A 23,842-nucleotide genomic window follows, 5' to 3' on the forward strand; every position below is an offset into this window, starting at 1 on the left:
AATTCGCCAGTGTTTGCTTATTCTCTAAATATCTTCATTTCCCCTTCAACTGTAAGAAATAATTTTGCCAGCTGACAATTCTAGGTTGACAGGTGTTTTCTCCCAGATCTTAGTAGACATTATTTGACTGTCTGTTGGCTTTCGTTTTCGCTGCTGAAATCTCTGCAGTCATCCTGCCATTTCCTTTAATTGACATGGCTTTTCTTTCTGTGGCTTCAAGATTTTATCTTCATCTTCTGTGTTCAGCAATTCTATTGCCATGTGTCTAGGTATGGATTTCCTTTTGCTTATTTATTCTGTAGAATATAACTTCTAGAACAGTGACTTCAAATTTTTAATCACTTGTCAAAAAATGTAGCTACTATTTCTTTAAATATTGCCAATTTTCAATTATAGTTTGAAAAATTTTATTGAAAATTTCACTTTGAATCTCTTTGTTTTCGTAGTTTCTTACTGTGTTACATTTTTGCAAATGTTTGCTTTTAAAACAGTGCACATATATCTACAGAAAGTATTCTGTGTTTGATTATTGCAAACTCCAAGACTTATTGTATGTTGCTTCTGCTAGCTGTCACGTATGATGATGTTGCTTCTGTTTTGGGAGCTCTTGATTTGCATTTTTTTTTTTTTTTCTTGAGGCACAGTCTGGTTCTGTTGCCCAGGATGGTGTGCAGTGGTGCGATCTTGGCTCACTGAAACCTCCGCCTCCTGGGTTCAAGCGATTATCCCCTGTCAGCCTCCCGAGTAGCTAAGATTACAGGCATGTGCCACCACACCTGGCTAATTTTTGTATTTAGTAGAGATGGGGTTTCGCCATATTGGCCTGGCTGGTCTCGAACTCCTGAGCTCAGGTGATCTGCCCGCCTTGGCCTCACAAAGTGTTGGGATTACAGGCGTGAACCACCATGCCTGGCTGCATTTTTAATTTATTGCTGATATGTGACTAATTTTGGAAAATTTCCTCCAAATATGGCTTGTTCTGTGTCTGCAAGTAGCAAAAGATAACATCTGACCAAAACCACTTCAACATAGCTCACAAGTTTTGATGCAGAAAAGACACCCAAGCCCAGCTTCACTTTGGAGTTCTTTTCCAAAGTTCAAAATTCTCACAGAAGTATTGCTACAGGAGTCATAAGTCAGAGCAACTGTCCCTTTCAACATGCCCAAACGACAAGGACAATTTCCTGTAATCTTTTTTTTTTTTTTTTTTTTTTTTGAGACAGGGTCTCACTTTGGTTGCCCCAGGCTGGAGTGCAGTGGCGTGATCCCAGCTCACTGCAGTCTCGACCTCTGAGTCTCAGCTGGTTCTCCCCACTCAGCCTCCCAAGTAGCTGGGACTACAGGCGGACATCACCATGCCCAGCTAATTTTTTGTATTTTTAGTAGAGAGGAGGTTTTGCCATGTTGCCCTGGACAGTTTCTTGCAATCTTGTTTCTAAAATTTTCTCCTGCTTTGGGCCTGGCCCCTTGCTGTGGGTTCCAGATACTATACTGCAGGTCCCTCCAACCTAGGCTACAACCCTATGGAGGGGTTCCACGTATGGCCATATGGTTGTTTGGGGCTGGAGGGTCATTCTGCAGCTGCTGAGTGCATGGAGGCCTGGACTGTAAAGAGACTATGGAAGGGGAAGCATGTGTGTTTTCCTTCTCAGATTCATCGTCACTCACGTTGCATAAAGTCCTCAGTTGTTTTTAAGTAATTGTTTTACTATGGATATATTAAACATACAGAATAAATAAAGGGAATAAACATATAATTTGGCAAACCCACTACTGATCCTTTAAAAATATTAGAAGGTTGGTATTAAATCGGGTAACTTAACAGATTTGAAAAAAAAAAAAAAAAAAAAAAGTATTGAATATGGCTGGGCAGTTCTCTGGGGATCCTTGGGCAGACCCAGTTTGCCCCGATTTCTCACTGTAGTTTTCAAGAATAACTGTAGGAGGCGGTGGGAGTGCAGCATCCTGAGATAAGGGAGACGAGCCAGAACAGCCTGGGCACTGTTCCAGCCCCCCCTAGAAATGAGTTGATCTTCTGTGCTTTAGCTCAGTGTGTCATGCTTCACCCACGATGTAAAAGCCTAGGATCGGAGGCTTCCCCAGGGTTCCTCAGCTGTGGCACAGTAGGGCCCATTTTAAATAAGATTCTATTCCTGTCAGGCAGTTTCCTGAGTCATGGGGGAACACTCACCCTAGGCTTCTGTTGTCCCTTCATGCCTGTGTGTTCCTAATCAACTCTTTTCATGTAACTTGTTGTTTTTGAAAGTGTCACCAGCACACAGTGAACCTGTCTCACGGAAATAGAAATGCAGTCCATAGTTTCCAAACCATCAGAGAATTAAAAGGAAATACAGAAATCTTTATCATCAAATAGAAAGCAAGAAAGGGAAAAAAGGAATTGTGAGAAAAAAAGAGTGGTGTAAGAAAAACACAAAATGTGAGGGTCAAAATAACTAACAAATATAAACAGAATAAATCTACCAATTTAAAAAACACGAGAAAAGAATTACATTGAGGAAAAAATCCCAGCAAGATAGTGCTAATAAGAAACATTTGCAATTAAAACATACAGACACACATGTAGGAAGTTTGAAACTTTTAAATATGAAAAGATAAGTGTTAAGTAAAAGAAAGCTACTAAAAAGCTAATATCAGACCAATTATAATTTAGGATAAAAATCATTAATAATAATGAAGGGAGTAACTGCATAATGGTGATAAGAAAATGTTCAAATAACATAACAAGCTGTAAGATACCAAAAATGTACCCTTAAAATATATTAATTAAAAACATATTTAAAACAGGAAACTAGCAAACCAAAATAATTGAACACTTGTCATTTCTCTAAATGTACTTATTGTTTTACACTAATACAAGTTATATGAAAGACTTCAAAAAGATAATGAATATATTTGTTCTAATAAATGTGTTTACAACTCTGCACTCAATAAAGGAAGTATATATGATTTTTAAGAATACACAAATTATATGCAAAATAGCACCATATACGTCACAAAGAAAATCTCAACACTTACTAAAAAAATCTAGTGTTTTAAATCACATTTTATTTTATTAAACAGAATAAATGAAAAGATTTTTAAAAATTCTAACTGATTGAAAACTCAAAATTTCAAAGATCACATTGTTACCAGTAGAAAGCAAGATAAACATCACAAAATAGAGTTTTGTGCGAATTCAAGTATTAACAAAGAGTTGTGTAACACATCTTTTGGCCTGCACTCAAAGTAGCTGTTAGAACCTAAACACAATTCTGAATAAATAAGGGAAGTATTGAAAATTTAGGCATTATCTCCAAAAGTGAGAAAAATAATAGTAGAATAAATGTTTTTAGAAGTAGAGTTATAAAGAATATAAAGATAAAAGCAGAAATTAATGAAATAAAACAAAGAAACTAAAAAATAATAATAAATGGAAAATATGGTATTTTGAAAAGAATTAATAAAAATTGATCCAAAAATAGGGTAAAAATAAATAATATTAATGAAATTACAATATATGAGTACAATTAAATTAGAAAAGGTAAAGGGTTATCAACACTTTTTGCCAATATATTTGAAAAGTTAAAATAGGCCAATGTTTAGGAAAACAGAATTATCAAAATCACTTCAGAAGAAATAGAAATCCTGCATCAGCTTTATTTGACGAAGTAGAAATCAGTAATACTTCAGGTGATGTGGGAAGCCCCAGGTTAGGGCTCTGAGATGTACCATTCCAGTCTTTGAGTTTTCGCAGATTGTTTTTCTTTATGAAGTCATTTCCTTGTCTTCCTCAGGACTAACTCTTGCTAGTCCTATATTATAACATCATATCCTAAATTGTGACAGTTTATTTTATATCCTCTGTTTAGGATTTGTCTTCCTTGTCTATTGTGGTTGATTTATGAGTCCATGGCTGTAGATTTCTTGTTTTATTTTACCTCCTACAAGAATACTTTATAACTTTTCTTGTTCTGTTACTCTAAAATCAAGAGGAACTTTTATATTTAATCCCAAATCTCTTTATTTTTAAAATTTTATTATTTTTTGTTTGAGACCGAGTCTCACTCTGTCGCCCAGGCTGGAGTGCAGTGCAGTGATCTTGGCTCACTGCAGCCTCCACCTCCCAGGTTCAAGCTATTCTGGTGCCTTAGCCTTCTGAGTAGCTGGGACTACAGGCATGCACCACCATGACTGGCTATTTTTTTTTTTTTTTTTTTTTGGTATTTTCAGTAGAGCCACGGTTTCGCCATGTTGGCCAGGCTGTTTTTGAATCCTGACCTTAGGTGATCTGCCCACCTCGGCATCCCAAAGTGTTGGAATTACGGGCGTGAGCCACCACGCCCGGGACCAAATCTCTTTTATGGCAGTTCAACTTGCTCTTCTAGTCTCAAGAAATGAAATAAATGTTTCGGAATTATTCTCATGTGATGATAGTCTCAACAGTTAATGAGTATTTCCCAGAACACTTTCTGTTCAAAAGGGACTTTTAATTCTACTGTACTATGTATACAGAGCCAGATAATCATACATTCAATTTGGGATCATAATTCTAAGATAGAGGCTTACAAATGTATTACAAGAAGAGACACACAATAATAGAATGCCGTGGAAAGGAGACTAGAAATGAAGTTACCTGCAGCCAAATTCCAGCAAAAGATTTGAATGTAGTAGTTCTTTAGTAATTATTCAATAAGTACCTACTAAATTTAGGAATTTGGGGAGCTGTATTTACCGAGATCAAAACAAACAAACAAACCCTGCTTATTCTCAAAGTGTGTAACTGATCTATTAGAGGTCGTGGATGAGTAAACATTATTACTTTAGAACAAAATGCTACAACACAGACATGCAGTTGTACAAGAATTCGAGCTCTTGTTCCCAACACTATTTTCTACATAGCAGCCAGAGTGATGTTTGAAAACGCAGGTCAGGCCAAGTCACTTCTTTACAAGCCCCTCCAGTGGTTTTTCATTTTGTCCTGTTTGTCTGGGACATTGTGCATCAGCAGCTGGCAAGCTTCTCCTCTGTTTAGGGGCAGAGAGTAGATACTTGAGCCTTTGTGGCCACATGTCTCTGTGGCAACTACTGGGCTCCATCTTTGTGGCAGGAAGGCAGAAATGAGTGCCCACGGATATGTTCCAGTGAAGCTCGATGGACACAAGCATGTGAATTTTATATTCTTTTCTCATGTCACCAAATATCCTTCTTTGACTATTTTTAAAAATCTATTGAAAAATATAAAGAACATGTTTAGCTCATTAGGTGATAGAGAATCAGGGAGTCAGGAGAATTTTCTGACCCTGGCTCTGCACCACCTGCCCTGCCCCACACCTCCATTCTTTTAACTCCCGTCTTCTCATACGGCCGCAGCCACTCAGGGCTCACTGATGTCCCTTTGTTGAAGCCTGGAGGTCTTGAAACATCCTCTTCCCTCTACCTGGCAAACTCTTCCCCTTGTTCTCAGGCTGGTTCTCCCTCTTCCCTTAGGTCCCTCGCGTGATCTCAGAGGCGTTCTCTGCCCTCTCTGCCTTCCCCTGCTCCGCTCATGTAAGAGTTACCTCTTTCACACCTCACCTACCTACTACCTACCTACCACCCAGTGACTCCTTAATCCTAGCTAATTTTCCCAAAGCACTCATTGCTTATCACTGCATGACACTTTATATTGTCTCTCACTACCAGACTATTAATGCCACGAGGTTAGGGATTTTTTTAAATATTGCATCCTCAGTATCTGGCATAATGCCTGGAATACGGAAAACAGCCAATAAATATTTATTAAGTAATAAAAGGATGGGAAGGACATGAAAGAAGTCAGAAGACTGAGATACGTGGGAGGCTTTTTGGGTATCTGTACCTTGTAAACGTAATGTAAGCTCTTAAAAGTCAAAACATACAGAGATGCTTGAAGGAAAACATTAAATCTCCCAAACTCCTTGTACTCCCACTCATTTGAGACATTGTAACGATTTGGTAGGTAAAATATTCACGCTGTTCTTTGTGCTCAATAGATATGAGTACAATATAAATATACACACACATATATATGCCTCTCCCCATACTCTCTCTTTTTTTATTTTAGAGAATTTATTGCTATTGCTTCTGCTGTTCTTGTGGGGGAAATATGATTATATGTACAAACTTAACAATTTATAAACAAAATTACAGAACAGTGTGTACCGCAAGTGAAGTCTTCAGCTTTTATTCCTATGACAATCCACTTGTTTTGAAAACAACAGCACAATTGATGTATGTTTTACAATTACAAGATGTGCAAAACCCCAGAATAGAAAAATGTCATTCTCTTTTATATCTGAGCTCACAGTTTTGCTTGGCGGTAGGAAAGTTAAACTTATCTAGCGAATTCTCTCATTTTTCAAAATCAGATTGAAGCTTTGATGAGTTGGATTCTTTGAAACTGCCCATGCAAAAGGCTCCCGTTCCCTGCTCCGCCTCCCTACGTCCTGCGGGGGGACGGGACAGTGGCAGTGCTCCTGACGTGTCCTCCTTGCTATCTGTTCTTGTCTGACCTGTGGCATGGTGCCGCCCAGTGTCCACTCTCCCAGGCGACACGTTGGACAATCTACAGCTTCCTGGCTTTGGGAGCCTGTATGGAGTCAGGCTGCTCACCCAGTCCACCTGCCCACCTTGTTGGCAGCTGTCCCCCTGAGCCCATCCTCTCCCAGCCCCTCCAGCCTCTGAGACTTGAGCCCTAGTTAAGCTCTCTGGTAATTTCTGCCATCCTTTCTGTATCCGTGGGTCACACACAAATTCCCCTACAGCTGTGAGGAAAAGTCAGGGCTGATCCAAGACCCTCGTTCCTCACTCTTCAAAGAAGCCTCCGTGGTTATCTCAAGTCCCAGGCAACGGTGGCAACAGAGCTGTCTAGGAAAAATGCCGCTCGAGCATCACACCTCAGAGAGGGAATAACATGTCAGCTTCTCTGCTCCTCAGTGGCCCCACTCCCACCTCCATAGGGCAGTTTTTGAAAATTAACAAAAAGCCGAGTATGTCACCCAGTTGAGTGGTGAGGAAGACACCCCATGAACGCCCCAAGCTTTACCCATATGATTCTTTTATGTTAAATTTTGGAAAGACATTTTAATAGGTCAGATTAGGGCCCTTAGGATAAGATTACCTGTCTTCATACTCTAACTTTGCCACCTGCTTGCTGTGTGACCTTTACCAATTTTATCAGTCACCTCAACGTCTCACATTCTTCCACTCTAAAAATTGAGATGATAGCCACCCTATGCAATGAGTATTGTTTTGAGATTAATGAGATCATCAGTGTTACATTTCTGACAGAGGGCATGGTGTACTTGCTAAGTAGTACATGATTCTTCTGGTAGGATTCCTTTTTTTTTTTTTTTTTTTGAGTTTCACCCTTATTGCCCAAGATGGACTGCAATGGCACAATCTCGGCTCACCACAACCTCCACCTCCTGGGTTCAAGCCATTCTCCTGCCTCAACCTCTTGAGTGGTTGGATTACAGGCATGTGCCACCATGCCCGGCTATTTTTTTTTCTTTTTTGTTTTTTTTGTTTGTTTGTTTGTTTTAGTAGAGATGGGGTTTCTCCATGTTGGTCAGGCTGGTCTCGAACTCCCGACCTCAGGTGATCCGCCCACCTCGTCCTCCCAATGTGCTGAGATTACAGGCATGAGCCACTGCGCCCGGTCCCATTTTTTTTTTTTTTTTTTTTTTTTTTAGTTAATATGAAGAAGAGAATGCTTAGAAGAAAAATCTGCTTCGGGAGACAGAAAACAGGGCTAAGGAGAGGACAGGATGTAATTTGTCAGCCAGGGGAGGCTGTTCCAAGATTAGGAAGCTGAAAGAGCTGTTTCCCAGCAAGAGATGGGCAGGAGAGATACGTGGGAGTAGATCATGAAGGCCTTTATGCCTTTCGTGTATTCAACGTTCTAATTAGGAGATTTTCTATCTGTCTGTCTGTCTATCACCTATCAGTCTATCTATCTATCTATTTATCTATCTACCTAGAGATTTATTATGAGGAATTGGTTCACACAATTACAGAAATTGGGAAGACCCAAGAGTTGCAGTTGACAAGCCGGAGGCCCAAAAGTGTAGTTCCACTCTGAAAATCACCTGACTCAAGACTCAAGAAGAGCCAGTTTTTCAGTTTGAGTCCGAAGGCATGACAAGACCCATATCCTTGCTCAAGCAAGGAGTAGGGAGGAGTTCTCTCTTAGTCATTTTGTTCTATCCAAGTCTTCCGTTGAATGGATGCCGCTCATCCCCATTAGAGAGGGCCACTTGCTTCACTGAACCCACTAATTCAAATGTTAATCTATCCAGACGCATCCAGAGTAATGTTTGAGTACAGGTCCAGAGACCAACCCCCGGCCAAGTGGCCCAGCCAAGGTGGTACCTTTACCATCCTGTAAGTTTTCAAAGCTATAGTAAAGTAGTCTGATGGCTGTTGAACAAACAGCTCCAATAGCAGGAGATTGAATGGGGTGGAGTGGAGAAGGGAAGAGTTAGTTTTATAGTATAGTTATGTAAAAATAACAAAGGAGAATGTGCACTTGTATATTCCATCACTAATTTTGCTTTCCAATCTGAATGGCTTCCAACATGTGAATCTCTTTGTTTAATTGCTCTACATCTGTGTACATTGTAATCATTTGAAACTTTAGCAACATGTGCTTATAAATTTTATCTACATACATTTATTGTTGGTCTTTCCTAAAGCAAAGTAAAAATTATTTATCGTCCTCTCATTGTCTATATATAAATTAAATGAACATTAAGGGACTATCCATGTGTCAAAAGAGCATTTTAAAATTTTTTAGAGTACCTTATGAATTTGAAATTTCTAGTTGTATAGCTTTCATACAAAACATATTCTTCATTTCTTTCTGGTACAGAAGCAAAATAGAAACCATTTTATCTTTCTGGTGCCAGATGAGTGCCATCTACATGTTTGATTTTTCATTTCATGCGTCTCTCACCAACAAAATAAATTTTGCAACAAATTGCCAATTATTTAATAAAATGAGCTAACAGAAATCAGGTCTAATATAATGTCTGAATGTCATATCCTGAAATTAGAGGTTCTTTTCCATTCCAAATATAAATTAACATTATTTTATGCATTTAAAAAGTATATATTTTTTCAATTTTGGTAAGTTTTACTTAGAACTTTCTCTACATTTAGTGTTTATTTTTGTGTTTAATATTATTTTTTGGTATTTTTCTCTCACTAGGTGGAAATTTTAGAAAGTTTCCAATAAGAAATTTCAGGAGAAGAATTTTAAACATGCAAATTCAAAGATGAAACTGCATTATATTAAAAGTTTTTATGCTATTAAATATTTCAAATCAAAGTTTTTTAAATCCATATTTCTTTATATATTTTAGTGTTGGCATTAATAGAATTAATTAAATGCTTGATGACTAGGGCAAAGCTTAGGAATGTTATGAAGCGATCTCATTTTGAAATAAATCCAGTATCAATGTCAAATATTTTTGAAATCATAGAATTATCTAATTATAAAATACTAACCAGTTCTCAGAATTTCAGCAATTATAGAGCTCTTTAGAAGCCCATCCTTTTTTGTAACACAAGGGAAGGCAAATATATGTAAAGGTTTGTTATCAATGTATATACACCATTCCAATGAAATGTGGTACAGTTTTCCTGAATAATTACGTAGGTGGCAGCACTCCCTTATCCTGAACATGATGCCACAAAACAGTCAGAGGCTGTGGGCTTCCACCTAAACTAAGGTGGAAAGAAGTTTGAGAGAGGGAGAGAGAAAGAGAAAAACAGTAAGACAGTAAGACAGACAGAAGGTGGGAAGGGGGAAGGGATAAAAGGGAAGAAGACATGGACTGAGATTCACTCATGGCTTTATAAATTAATGGTAGATTAAAAAAATAAAGGACAGCTCTATAGAGTTTCTTATGCAAAAACATTTTCATCTGAAATTTGTGGAAAAATATAATTCATTTTAAACGTGTGTGTTTTAGGTGTAGAATACACATATACACCTAACTATATTTCCATTTTGATATATTTAGCTAATTTTTAATTTTTTGTTGTTAAAATTGGAATATTATACATATAATTGCAGTGACTGTGAGAGTTTTAAAAGAACATGTTGCTTGTTTCTATAATTTAATAGATAAATGAAAAAATGTTTATATAAAGTTATAATAAGCATGATATTTTATGATATGTATTTTTCCCCAAGAAAGATTATATTTCAAATACTTTTATTATGAAGCCAATCATAACATCTCAATAAGCAGTGGATTTTCTGGGATGAAAATGTCTCATGCTTGACTTTAAAGTCTGGAAAAATAAGGTTGCATAAAATCTTATTTTCTAAAGAATAGTCATGAAAATGGTAAAGTGAATATTTTTTTCTAAAAATGAAATCACATACGTTAATTTTGAGGAAGAAGCATATGACAGGCGTCTATACCTTTTCCACGGTGCTAGTGTGACACAAGGTTAGAACACTCCACAGTGAAATGTTCTCAGCTGCTTACTGTGCCTTTGTAGTGTTTCTTAGATAGAGGAAAGCCTGTTGCCATATGCAGAATCTGTTGTATGTGATACTGCCAATATTTTTCTTAATATCTTGAAATTGCAAGCGTAAAGCACACAAGAGAATTTGGAATATTTCCACTTGCAAACGTTATTACTTTAGGATTCTTCTAACAGTGAATAGACAGCATGTTCAGATTCATTTTATTTAGTACACTTGCAAATTTACAATTATCACTCTATGTGTAAGTATCTTAGTAGTTTTGTTTTTACTCATTGTATGCATTTTTGATTAATAGTAACTACTGAAAGTCAAGCAGTGCAAAGGTAACGAAAGCCAATCTTATTTAACACCCAAAGGAAAAAAAAGATGGATGATTTCATGTACAAGATTTTTATCAGCCCGAGTTGCAGTCATCTCAAGGCTCACCTGCATGAGGATCCACTTTCCAGCTCATTCACATGGCTATAGCAGGCTTCAGTGCTCACTGGCCTTTGGTCAGAAACAATATTTCCATTCTGTATGGGTGTCTTCACTGGGTAGTTTACAGTATATGAACTGACGTCTTTTAGAGCATGAGCATGTTGGGTTGGGAAGGAAAAAGACAGGTCTGAGAGACAGACAGAGACGTACAGAGAAAGAATGAGACGGAAGTCACAATTTTTCCAACCAAATCTTGGAAGTGACATCTAATCACTTTTTTTACTTTCACTGGAAGTGAAGCACTATTTGTTAGAAATGAGTCACTAGGCCTAGCTCACTCTAAGAGGTGATTAGGCATTCAGTATTAACACTTGGCGCTACCTCACAGGCTCCTTCCTATAGGGCGGTTTGTCTCCATATGTAGGTTTTTGAATATCTGCAATCTTTTGGTATTTGTATCGAATCTTTACTTTGTTGGCTTAAAAAAAATCTCTAACAGTTAGTGGCTTACACAGTGACAATGCATTATTTATCACATCTTTGTTGGTTGACTAGTTGGTTCTTTTCCATTTGATGACAGCCTGAGCACCGGGATGGCTGTGGGGCCGACACGCTCACTCCCATGGTGGGCTAGTGTTCTTGGCCATAGCTGGGAATTAAGCTGAGGCTGTGGGCTGGGAGACTTGATTCGTTTCCATATGACTTCTGCATGTGGTTGATGAAATTTCTTCACAGTATGTTTGCTGGGCTGCAAGAGGGAGCATATCAACAGTGAATGTTTCAGAAGGTAGCAGCAGGAACCCGCCATGTCTAGTGTCAGAGGCTCAGCATGTTGCTCCATTCTATTGGTGAAAGAAGTCACAGGGTAAACTCAGGTTCCAAGAGAAGGGAAATAAACTCTACCTCTTGATGGGAAACTGTCATCCCTATAAAGGGAGAGGAGGAATTGCTGGAGAGCATCTTTGAATATAGACCTACCAGAGGGTGCCCCCTGGCTGTAATAACCCATATGCCTCCCACAAGCTGCATGCACTCACCCCCTTTGAAGACTCTCACACGTGTCTTCTCATCACATCGGCTTAGAGTCTTGTAGCCATCATCCTTACTGGGTCCAAGTGTAGATGGACTCCTTGGCAGCAGCCAGTTGGTGCAGCTCTTCAACTGTGGTTTTCTGAACGAAGACTTGAGAACTAAAAAGGCAAGCTACCCACCCCCACCCAGCCCACAATGGGAAGATGGTGGGATAATCATAGTAGTCACACCTACCAGGAAGAGTTAAAATAGGCCCACGGTGGGGTGGGGACCCACGGTGATGATTCTAAAATCCATCCAGGCACGGTTGCCTTTTCCTTTGATGCTGGCAGCAGGAAATTCTCCTTGCTGCTGCCTGGAGAGGTTCTCCACTGCCATTGGCGCTGTGCACTGAATACTTGGCTCTGCTGTCTGATTTACCCTTCCACCCTTTCCCCGCTCCCAAATGGCCCATGTTGCAGGTCAGGAGCTTTCCCAGCCTTCTTCCTGACTGTAGGAAGTGGAACGCTAGGGACTTCTTTTCATTTTGAATGGTCTCTGTCCCTTTGAATAAAAGCTGGTGTAACAGCCTTTGAAATTTTGTGGTTTTACCAAACAACACAAGTAGTCCGGTTCATCAGGCATTTTCCAGCATGCTTTGGGATATCTTTAAGATTTTTCAAACCTAGTTGAGAAGTTGCATGAGTGCTTCTTTTTTACACCTTTTTGTAGCTGTAACAAAGTATTTTACAGCTTTACCTTTGAATTGTTTGATTTGATCTTCCTCTTAAGGCCACACTCAGCTCACTCTCAGCACTCTGAAATTCATCTTTGTCCCCAGTTCCAGGCTGGAGAGATAGAGAATTGCAGGGGGAGGGGTGGGGGAGAGGGGGAGAGAAGGGGACAGAGGGAGAGAGAGGGACGGGGGAACAAGGGAACAAGGACTAGGTGGAACAAGGGGGAGGAGGACTAGGGGGAGAGAGAGAGAGAGAGAGAGAGAGAGAGAGAGAGAGAGAGAGAGAGAGAGAGAGAGAGAGAGAGAGAGAGAGAGAGAGAGAGAGAGAGAGGAGAGAGAGAGAGAGGAGAGAGAGAGAGAGGAGAGAGAGAGAGAGAGAGAGAGGAGAGAGAGAGAGAGGAGAGAGAGAGAGGAGAGAGAGAGAGAGAGAGAGAGAGAGGAGAGAGAGAGAGGAGAGAGAGAGAGAGAGAGAGAGAGAGGAGAGAGAGGAGAGAGAGAGAGAGGAGAGAGAGAGAGGAGAGAGAGAGAGAGAGAGAGAGGAGAGAGAGAGAGGAGAGAGAGAGAGAGAGAGAGGAGAGAGAGAGAGAGAGAGAGAGAGAGGAGAGAGAGAGAGGAGAGAGAGAGAGAGAGAGGAGAGAGAGAGAGAGAGAGAGAGAGAGAGAGAGAGGAGAGAGAGAGAGGAGAGAGAGAGAGAGAGAGAGGAGAGAGAGAGAGGAGAGAGAGAGAGGAGAGAGAGAGAGAGAGAGAGGAGAGAGAGAGAGGAGAGAGAGAGAGAGAGAGAGAGGAGAGAGAGAGAGAGGGGAGGAGAGAGAGAGAGGAGAGAGAGAGCAATCTCTTAATTCTGATTAAAAATTCTTCTTAGGTTGATCTCTATATGTACCTTACCTCTGTCTGTACCTGTCTGCACCTAAGAGAAGACATTTGACATTTTCAACATTCTGTTGAGTACTCTCATTAGTAAAATGTACAAGTCTATCGTGGATATTTCCTATCTTCTACCCAGGCAATAGTGTTGCCAGACTCTCTGCCACTAAATAACACAGCTGTCTGTGTCAGATCCAGTAGGATTTTCTTACCTGTTCTGCCAGCCACAATTGATAGTTTTCTCAGGAGTCTTTCAGACCCTACCCAGTCCCAAATCTATGCCCAAATTCATTCTGCATGTGGTTGCAGTAATGTCCACTACTGTCAGCAGCGGGCAGGAGTTTTCATTGTTCCACATACACATGAAACTCGATGTTGTCAGTCTTACATCCTTTTCTGTTTCGTTGGCTGCTTAATGGGATCACACGTTGTTATTTTAATTGCATTTTATTATTAATAAGATTAAATGACTTGTATTAAATGTTTTAGAGGCTCAAATTTCCCTCTTGTATGAAATAGCTAACCAGGACTTTTGCCTGTGTTGTGTTGTGTTGTCTTTCTTTCGTATGCTGATTTATAGTAGGTCTGTATATATTCTAGATATTGGTGATTTGAAGGCTGTAAGTGTTGATAAGGTCTTGCACTGTGTGGCTTACCTTTTTGTTCTCACTCTGGTGTCATGTAGAGGTTGAAAATTCCTAATTTTAATTTGTTTATTACTTTTATTTTTCATATTGTGACTTAATCTTCCCTTATAGAAATCATAAAGCAATTCTTTTTTGTTGTCTTCTAAATACTATATTTGTTTACTTTTCAGATTTTGATTTGTACTGTGTGGTGTGAAGCAGAGATTGAGTTCCATTCTTTAAACATATGAATACTGGGTTATACCAACATGAGTAATTAAAAATAGATCACCAAGATAGATGCTGCCCAAAATAGTTGAGCATTTTTGCCTTTTAGCACAAGGATTTAAAACTGTAAATAACCCTGTAAGTTCTGCTTTAGCAACACCAAACAAGTTGTTTTTGTAGTATTTTTATAATAATTGTTTTACTGAATAATAATAAAGTTTTTTTTTCTTTGATAAGCTCTATCCCTATGGTAGTAGATTTTTATTTCTCTTTGAATTCTGGAAATATTTCATCAATGCAATGATAACATTTTACCTATGTTATTAGGTATATATACATTTAAAATTCTTGTATCTCTCAGAGAGTTGAATCTTTTGGTGTTTAAAAATAACTCAATTTATATGTAGTAATGCTTTTTTCCCTGAAGTTTTTCTTTATTCCTATAATTGCCACATCAGATCTCTTTGGATTTGAATTTGCATAATTCTTTTACTAACACTTTAGACAGTTATGTTTCCCTAAATTAGAGATATTTCTTAGGAGCAACACATTATTCGATTTGTGCTCTAATCCAGTTTTTTGGTCTTTGTTATTTAATATTGTGTTTAGTTCATATATCTGGGTTTAGATCAGTCCTACATTTCATGCTTTCTATTTGTTTCTCCTTTGTTTTATTTCTTTTTTCTTTTTTAGTTTCTGCTTTTCTTCTTCTTATGATTTCCTCATGCAATTTGTCCGCCTTTATTTATTTTTGGAATTAAATTACTTTTTTCCCTGTCCTATTAGTGGTTACTCAAGAAACTACAACATATACATTCTTTTCTCAAAATCTGCTGTCATTATTCCCTTGGAAAACACAGAGCCTTAAGATCTTATCTTGCATTACTATCTCATGATTTATCTGTTATTTTTGCCTTACTCTTATTATTGGATTCAGTGAGTGCCCATCTGTTTACCCACCCATTTCTTATTCTTTATTCCTTTCTGCATTTAAAATTGAGGACCTAATGTCACTTACCTTCTGCTTGAACTGGAGACTTCAGACATTCCCTTAGTGAAAATAGACTTTTGGCAGAGAATTCTAGTTTTCACTTCAGCTTCATTCTTGGATGTTGAAGTCTGGATGAGCATTTTTTTTTTCAGCATGCTGAATACATCATTCCAGTCTCCTGGACGCCACTGAAATCAGGTATCAACCTAATTACTGCTCCTTTCATGAGTGTGTTATTCTTTTTCTCTGGATAGTGTACAGATTTTTCTTTTTCGACAGTTTTGAAAACTCTCAGTAATTATCTCTTTAAATATTTCATGCCCTTCATTTTCTCCTCCCTTTCTAGAAACCTGATGAGATTAGTGTCTCACTGTGTCTTGTCTTTTAACTTCTCCTTTATTTTCTCACTCTTCATCTCTCTGTGCAATGCACTGGAGATTTCTTTGGGTATCTTTGAGTGCATCCTTTATAGTCTGTTATTAAATTTATTGAGTTTTTTATTGCAATTATTGTGATTTTCATTTCTACATTTATTTAGTTATTTTTCAAAAACACTGGGGTATTTTTTGATAGTTTCCTGTTCCCTGCAGATATTTTCAGTCTGGTTTGTAATGTCTTAAAACATGAGAAACATTGTTCTTTTATGGTCTGTGCATGGTAGCTCTATTATTTGGAATCTTTCAAGATTCATTTCTTCTCTTTGTTTTCACTGTTCTTCCTTCAGGTCTTATGCTGCTGTGATTAACTTTTTTGCTGTAAACAACTCATTTTCTTTGGAAAATTATTTGGGGGAATTGTTTCGGGCCTAGAATGAAGTTATATTCCTGCAGAAAGTAGTTGTATTTATTGCAGCCCATGCATAATCCATGGAACCCTTGTCACTTAAATGTATGGTTTAAGATATTTGGATAATCCAGGTCTTATGTATTTGAGCTGCAGTTCTCCTGTAATGACAAGTGTTGATTGAAACTTCTCATGCACATTGTCATGCCTCACTCTGCCCAACAGCAAGGCATCGTCCCTCTTATTATTTTCCATAGCCCCTTCAGTAGAGAAGGAGCTGGACAGTCTCTCATTCAGCTCACGTAAGTGGTGGTGGATCTCCCTGTTTCAGCTTCATGGAGAGTGGCTCTCTTATCAGATTGCCAGCCTTGGTTAGACATCTGAGGTCCTAGAAACAATTATTATAAAAGTACTGTATAATCAATATCTTTTATTTTATTACTTTAAAGTAAATCCTCAAAAATTGAATTGGTAGTTATACACATTTTATGTGTCATAGGGAATACGTTATGGTGATGAGAGGTAGTCTGTTCTGACAGGGCTGTTGACTCCAGGAGAAAACTTAGGAGATGGATCTTGAATTAATGTTAGGAAATGTATCTAGAACTTCAAGCTTTATGAGTTATTTATGGGAGAAACTGGGTATTTCAGAAGAAGTTGGCAGCATCAGAAGTACATTCTAGAGAGACCGGAATGAAAAATGTTAAGACTGAAATTAGGAGGACTAGGTGGAACAAATGATTTGCTCTAAGCATTACTAAAAAAAAAAAAAAAAAATGTACCGGGAATTGAGAATAAAAAAAAGTAATAAAGGTCAAAACTTCCTAAGAAAGGAATTGACATGACCTTGGTCATTTTGAGGTAGATGCAAGGAACTGGTAAGAGTGAGGAAGAAACCAAAAAGTTACTAGAGTCTAAAGCCTGGATTACTTAAAATTCAATGATGACGTTGGCGAAAATCACAGGGAAAAAGTGAAAGAAAGATAACAGTGTAAATTTTGGACTTGTTGGTCCTGAAGTGGTAAATAAATGTTCAGACACAAATGTCAAGACTAACTAGCAGTGAAGCTGCTGCCTATTTTGGAGGTTTATTAAGTCCAGGGTCACAGCTGTGAACAACTGTGCAATCAGACAGACTACGTTCAAGTACTGACTCTCCACTGACTAAATAGTGCCTTTGAGTCACTTTATAATCTTTCATAAACTTCCATTTTATCCTGCCTTCAGTGAGAATAATTGTACTTATTTCATATAGTGTAGTGATTTCACCACTGAAACACCATACAGTGAATGTAGGGAAGTTTCATCCACAGTCGTTCCTCAATGAAGATGTCAGCATCACCCTTACAATTGCGGTTTTAAGGCTGCAGTCACTGTGGGAACACCAGATCTCTTAATGATATTTGTGTGCTCAGAGCTGCTTGCTTAATTCCCACACACTGTTGAACTAGGAGTCCTCTCCCTGGTACTGAAAGCAGGGGTGTAAATGAGACAGAGAGCCAAGAGAAAGGTCTCCACGAACCAAAAGAAGGTTTCAGAACCCCAAATCCGTAGATTCATTAATGAGTTATTATTTTTTTTTCTTTCTTTCAGACAGGGTCTCTCTCTGTCACCCAGGCTGGATTAAGGTGGTATGATCACAGCTTTCTGCAGCCTCGAACAGTTGGCCTCAAACCATCCTCCTGCCTGAGCTTCCCAAGTAGCTGGGACTACGGGCACATGCCACCACACCTGGCTCATTTTACTTTGTTTTGTAGAGATGTGGGCCTCACTGTGTTGCTTAGGCTGGTCTCAAACTCCTGGCCTCAAAAGATCCTCCTTTGCTGGCCTCCCAGAGAGGTGGAATGACAAGCATGAGCTACCCCACCTGGCCCTACTATTTGAAATAGTCTGTAAAAATTTTTAATCATTTAATTTGTAGCAACATCACTAATTGAAATTAGTTAGATCAATGAAAGGTAGTTTGTATCCCGAAACATCCAGAAGAAAGCCTCTCAGGAAATAAAGAGAACAGTTAGATTAGTCCAGCTAGCAGCACAGCTGATGGGAGTTTCTTTTGGAATATGGAAGCTGGAGAGTTTCTAAGCTGAGGGGAGGCTGTCTGTGTAAAATGGAACCGTAAAGGCAATAAAGAGAATCATTGGTGGAATGAGAGTGCAGAGATGAATCATGGGTTTCGCATTACAGAACAGGTGGTGCCTTTAGGGTGAGTGGGCACAGAGTGAAATACTCAGATCTCGACGTCAGAAAAGTGAGTGCCAAAGACTGTAGGATGGAGGGGAAAAGGCATGCAGACGGTGAGTACTGTGAAGCCTGAGGGTGAGGAAGGCCGTGACAAAGAACACCATGGCAGATATGGAAAGGGAGGGAGATAGTAGAGATTTGACAGAGAATAATTGCAAGCTCTTGGTATCTTTCTGATGAAGGGAAAGTGTGAGGAAGTAGTCAAATTTATTTTGTTTTTGCAGTTTCCAGCTTAGGTTAATGATAGAACAAAATGAAAAGTCTAAAAGCAGTAAAGCAGAAGGCAGCCCATAAATCTTCCTCTCTAACTAAGAGAAACCCATTCTTTCCTTCTAACATCACAGAACCTAAAAAATATGATATTGATTTATGTTGCTGTAGACCATTACTCTGGGAAAGCCTTGGATTATTTTTCTCACCTCTTAATGAAATCACCTTCCATGCTCTTGTTCTTGAATGACAGAAAAAAGAGCGAGGAACTACAGATTTATCAGGTGTCTCATAAACAGCTGTGTCTTAAGCTGAATTCTAGGAGCAAGTGAACCGTTTCAAAGTGCTTTTGTAATGCAGTGCCATTTTCAAAATTACAGATTTTCTAAATGCCAGTGGAAAGAAGTGGTATAACACTGTTAAAAATTCTAAGACTTCCGTTTTAGCACTATTTACAGTTGTATTTGATACAGGCTGTAAGTGGTCTCCATTCTTAGTCCTTAGGAGATGATAGGTTTGCATGACAAATGCATCCTGGCAGTTAGGTCTGGAGGTCCAGGAATAATCATTCTTCCCATTCCCCAAGATGGAGACTATACTTTCTAGAAATAATTCTTTCAGAGGCAGAATGTGGTCCCAAACTAGCCACCTGACATGATTACTTCCATTTTCAAGTAGAGTGCCCATTAAAATTACTGGTTTCAGATGCCCGTTCAAACCTAAATTACTGCAATAATTGGGAAAACAAGTACAAAGGAGACAAATACAAGAAATAGAGATGGGAAGACTGTGAATTTTTTGGTAATCATGTACTTACTCTGTATTTAAAATGGACCAAGATTATTTGATATTGTAGAATGCAAATAAATCCTTTAAGCTCTCAAATAGTTGTACACTTCCAGGAGATGACCCCTTAAATTGCAAATAGTGACATTAGACACAATTTTTTTTTTTTTTTAAGTTTCATACATGTTTAGATTAGCTTGGTTTTACCATTATTTACACTGAAGGTGTTATTTTCAAGCTAAATGGACATAAAAGGGACTTGTGCACCTAGCATGTGATACTATATACGAAGGGAAAAGTGGCTATCTTGGCATGTAGCAAGTATGTATCATCACTTTGATATTTGCAATATGCAGAAAAAACTATGTTAGGAAATTTTCTGAGGATATTTTCCTACTGAGCTCAGGTATTTGAAGACATACAGTTAGCTTCTCTTTTGTCTCAACATTAAATGCTATCTAGTAAAAATAAGTGCAGTGTGCAGAATAGCCAGTGAGGCTACAACAACAGTATTTGATTTATAAATAAATTTTATAGAGCAGTAATCATATTTGAGATATTCTTTGAATTGAGATAATTTTTATTCATGTATCACAAAGAGGTTCAAAATCTGAATTGTACATACATGGGATAATTTATATTTACATAACATTTTATACTTTAGCAAATCCATATCCCCTCCGTTAACTAGTTGATACGTGCAACTACTACTGCTTTGTACCAAGCCTGGTTGATATTTTTTACCCCAGTCTTTTAGAAGCGAGGCAATGGATGACTTAGAAGGTGGAATTCTGTCAATAAGTGTTAGTTACATACAGGTTCAGCATATTAAATTTTTCTCATCAGTGGCTCTTTAAGAAATTAAGTATTTGACATAGTTTTCGATTATTTTCATTTAGCTTTTGAGTCTATTTTGTTTAACATAATATCATTATAAAAGCTTTTTATCATTTATTTATTGCTTGTCTGGCATGTATTTTTTTGCCTTTTTAATTTCAACCTTTCTACGTCAGTATATGCCTTATGTGTGGCTTTTATAAAAAGTGGGTGGCTGAGTTTTCTAGATGTGATGAGCAGAGTGATGGCTAGAACTTAAAGACTCTGACCTTGGTAAAGGAATGAGAATCATAACTTAAAAGGACACATTTACTTTTACAGAATGTGATAACTTTACCTCTTTTCCAGACTGACAGAAATTCATGCAGTTCAAACAGCTTCTCCAGGATTGACCAAGAGGTGCCTCATGCATGCGCCCATGCCAGGCTCCTGGCAAGGCACCACTTGGCATCTTGCATTTGCTCTCTTGGTCCTATGATGGCTCCTCCACTTGCCATGTGTCCCACTGCTGCCTGGCATAAAAACTCCAGTGTCCTTGCCAAGGGCACCAACAGAGAACACTGCTAAAGTTTCCAGTAAGAGGCTGCTCCAACTCTATTTAGAAGGGTCTAATGTTCATCAAATTCACTGGGAGCACAAAAGTTCTTTCTTGAAGTTCCATTAGCATGGCTTGTACAGCTTTATTGTGTCCTTAACATATTTATGTGGCTGTAACACACAAGGCTTCGTCGTGATGCTTAAACGTAATCTTTAAATAATTTTGAGAACGCATAACTTTTCTCGTAAAATATTTTGCTTCTTGATTTTCATTGATACCATTTATTCAGTTTACAGTGGCATAAATGGGACGGAAGAGGACAACGTGAGATTAATGCCATCTCCTCACCACACACACACACACACACACACACACACACCTGCAGTGCCACCACTGCTTCCAACCTGTGTGTATCAGAGATGGCATTTTCCTCCTCTGCAACCTATGTCACGCCTGGGTCCCAAAGACTGCAGTTCGTTATTGCTAGACACTCATGTAGCTCTCAGGAGAAGTTATGTCTTCCTCTCACTTTTCTGGGCATAAAAGCTTAGCCCCAGTCCAGTATCACCTGGCTTGGCATCAGCTCCAGAACCTTCTGTAGCCTGCAGTTTCTCCCTTCCCCTGATTAATTGCCAGTGGTTTCTGTGCTTATCAATAAGCTGGAATTGATAGTGGGAAAACAGTGAATGTGGCATAATTGAGAAAAGAGGATAATAATGAAGGCGTTTTATTCACTAATAGCACTGGCACCACATTTCTTCCAACAAGAAATGCCCTATTAAACCAGTTCTAATGAAAAAGATGGCTCAGGAGATGGGCTCATGTATTCTTTGTGTGACTTAGGATGAGCAAATAAGGGCATTCTGAGAGAATTAAGGGGCAGGGATATTGCTAATAACCAATCAAGAACTTCCCTGGTTGCCCTTGGACAGAAACAACAACAGCAACAGCAACAACAACAACAAGAATAATAAAACTTACTCTATGACAGCTAATTCAAATGTGCAAACTCCAGTATTTGGACAATATAGGGGTGTGTGTGTGTGTGTGTGTGTGTTTGTCTTCATTGTTCTGTTTCTGCCCATTTTTGATCATCTGCTGATTTCTTCTTCACTCTATCCCCCACATCTTTCTATGATTATGTTTAGTAAATGTGTATTTTCTCTGTAGAACAGTAGTATTGCCTTGTTACTATCTATCTAAAGTAAACATTGTAAAAGCCTACTTAATGTGAACACAAACAAAATCCAACTTCTGTGTACTCGTGTTATAAGCGTTATGTTTTCTCAATTTGCTTAAAAATGTGAATACAAGAACCATGAGGAAACTTCAAATTACAACTAAATAAATAAAATAAGGGAACAAAAAACTTTACAAGCCCAGCACATATCAATAATATTTTAAAGGGCTTGAAAATTTTCTTCCTATAAATCTTGTAAGTTTTGGTTTCTTAAATTTATATATGAATAAAATTTATGTTAAACTAGAAAAGAAAGTCGGTTTATATATACTCTGTGCCCACGTGAAAACCATTAGGTAGACAGACTCAAAAAGAGAAGCTATAATTGCCAACCCCATACTTAGAGAAAAGAGTATACCTTTAAAAGAAGTTTAAAACATGGTGATATGAGTTTTATACTTCTAGACAAGAGTGAATTAAATCAAAGTATTAAAACAATATGATTATGCAAGCTATTTTATACTCTGCTGTTAGATTTTTTTTGCCATTGATATTTAAAATGGCACTTAAAGTTTGTTCAAATGATTTCAAAAACTACAAACACTCTGGTTTTCAACCTTGAGTAAAAAGCAAGGGGTCCAACACCTGTTGCAGACAAGTATGGAAGGATGGAAATAAGAATGTCACCATTGAAGGGTGTGGTTAGTTTCAAGTTAAACATTGTTTCAATAAAGATGTGTACACAAACATGATGGGACTTTCAAAAATGAGTAGGAGATGTGGATGTGAAGATTGATTATGGATCTCAGGTGTAAGAAATGGAAGTCAGTCATCTGGGAATTGAATGAGAACAAGGAAGAGTGAGTGGACAGTGGAAAGCAAGGTGAAGGAGGAGTTTGTGTTGTGTTATTAGCTAAGAAGGGACTTGAGCAGATTTATTGTCTGAAAGGATGTAGCTAATAGAAGGTAGGTTAAAAATTTTAGGAAGATAATTGATGTTCTAACTACTATGAGTAGGAGTGATTAGAAAATCCAGAAGATAGGTGGAAAATTAGATTTAGAGAGATAAATTTTTCAGAATTGGAGGAAGATGATTGATGTGCCAACTACTATGCATAGGAGTGATTAGAAAATGCATACGGTAGGTGGAGAATTCGATTTAGACAGAGAAATTGTTGGTAGATAGGTAGTAATGACAGTGGATCTAGATGAGCTTATAGGTTGAGAGTGGGAAGTTGAATAACTTCCTAGCTCATGGAGTCTTTGTTGATGGAAATGAGAAAACTAAACATTGTCCTTGATTGTTTTCTCCTTCACTTCCCACACCCAATCCATCAGTAAACCTAAAATAAAGTGATTGGTCATTGAACATTAACCGTAGGGTTTGTAAATTTGACCAACTTGCTTGAACCCAAATATAATCATATGCTTAGAAGAACTAATCACAGAATTACTGGGCTTCAGGGTGAAAAGGACATCGTAAGTAATGTCGTCTACCATACCACCCCCCACAAAACATACACAAATACTTGTTTCCTATGGCAGCGTTTAGCACATCTCATCATTAGCTTTCAACACACAGCTCTAGTTTATTCCTCTGTAGGACAAATGAAAAAGATTTACTTACATGGATCTTGATCTTTGAAATTTATTTTTGAAACATTTTGAACATATTTGTGTTTTTAACCATAGCTCCAACATCGTACTCAAACATGTTTTTCCCATGCCAAAAAAATTATATTTTATCTGTTTTATATATAAAATTGATTTAGGTTACGTCACTCCCAATTCAAGAGAGAAAGAAGAACAGCCACATGGAGAGTCCAGACAGGCCCAGTAGACCAGATGACATTCTTAGCATTTACA

At 38.2% G+C, this 23,842-nt stretch overlaps 1 protein-coding gene across 12 annotated transcripts in view; it reads left to right on the top strand.

Moving 5' to 3' along the window:
* Positions 1–23,842, top strand: part of NETO1 (neuropilin and tolloid like 1) — a 127,401-nt gene that overhangs the window by 38,783 nt on the left and 64,776 nt on the right. The window lies entirely within an intron of this gene.

This window comes from Symphalangus syndactylus, chromosome 1 (assembly GCF_028878055.3).
Source record: "Symphalangus syndactylus isolate Jambi chromosome 1, NHGRI_mSymSyn1-v2.1_pri, whole genome shotgun sequence".
Lineage (NCBI taxonomy): Eukaryota > Metazoa > Chordata > Mammalia > Primates > Hylobatidae > Symphalangus > Symphalangus syndactylus.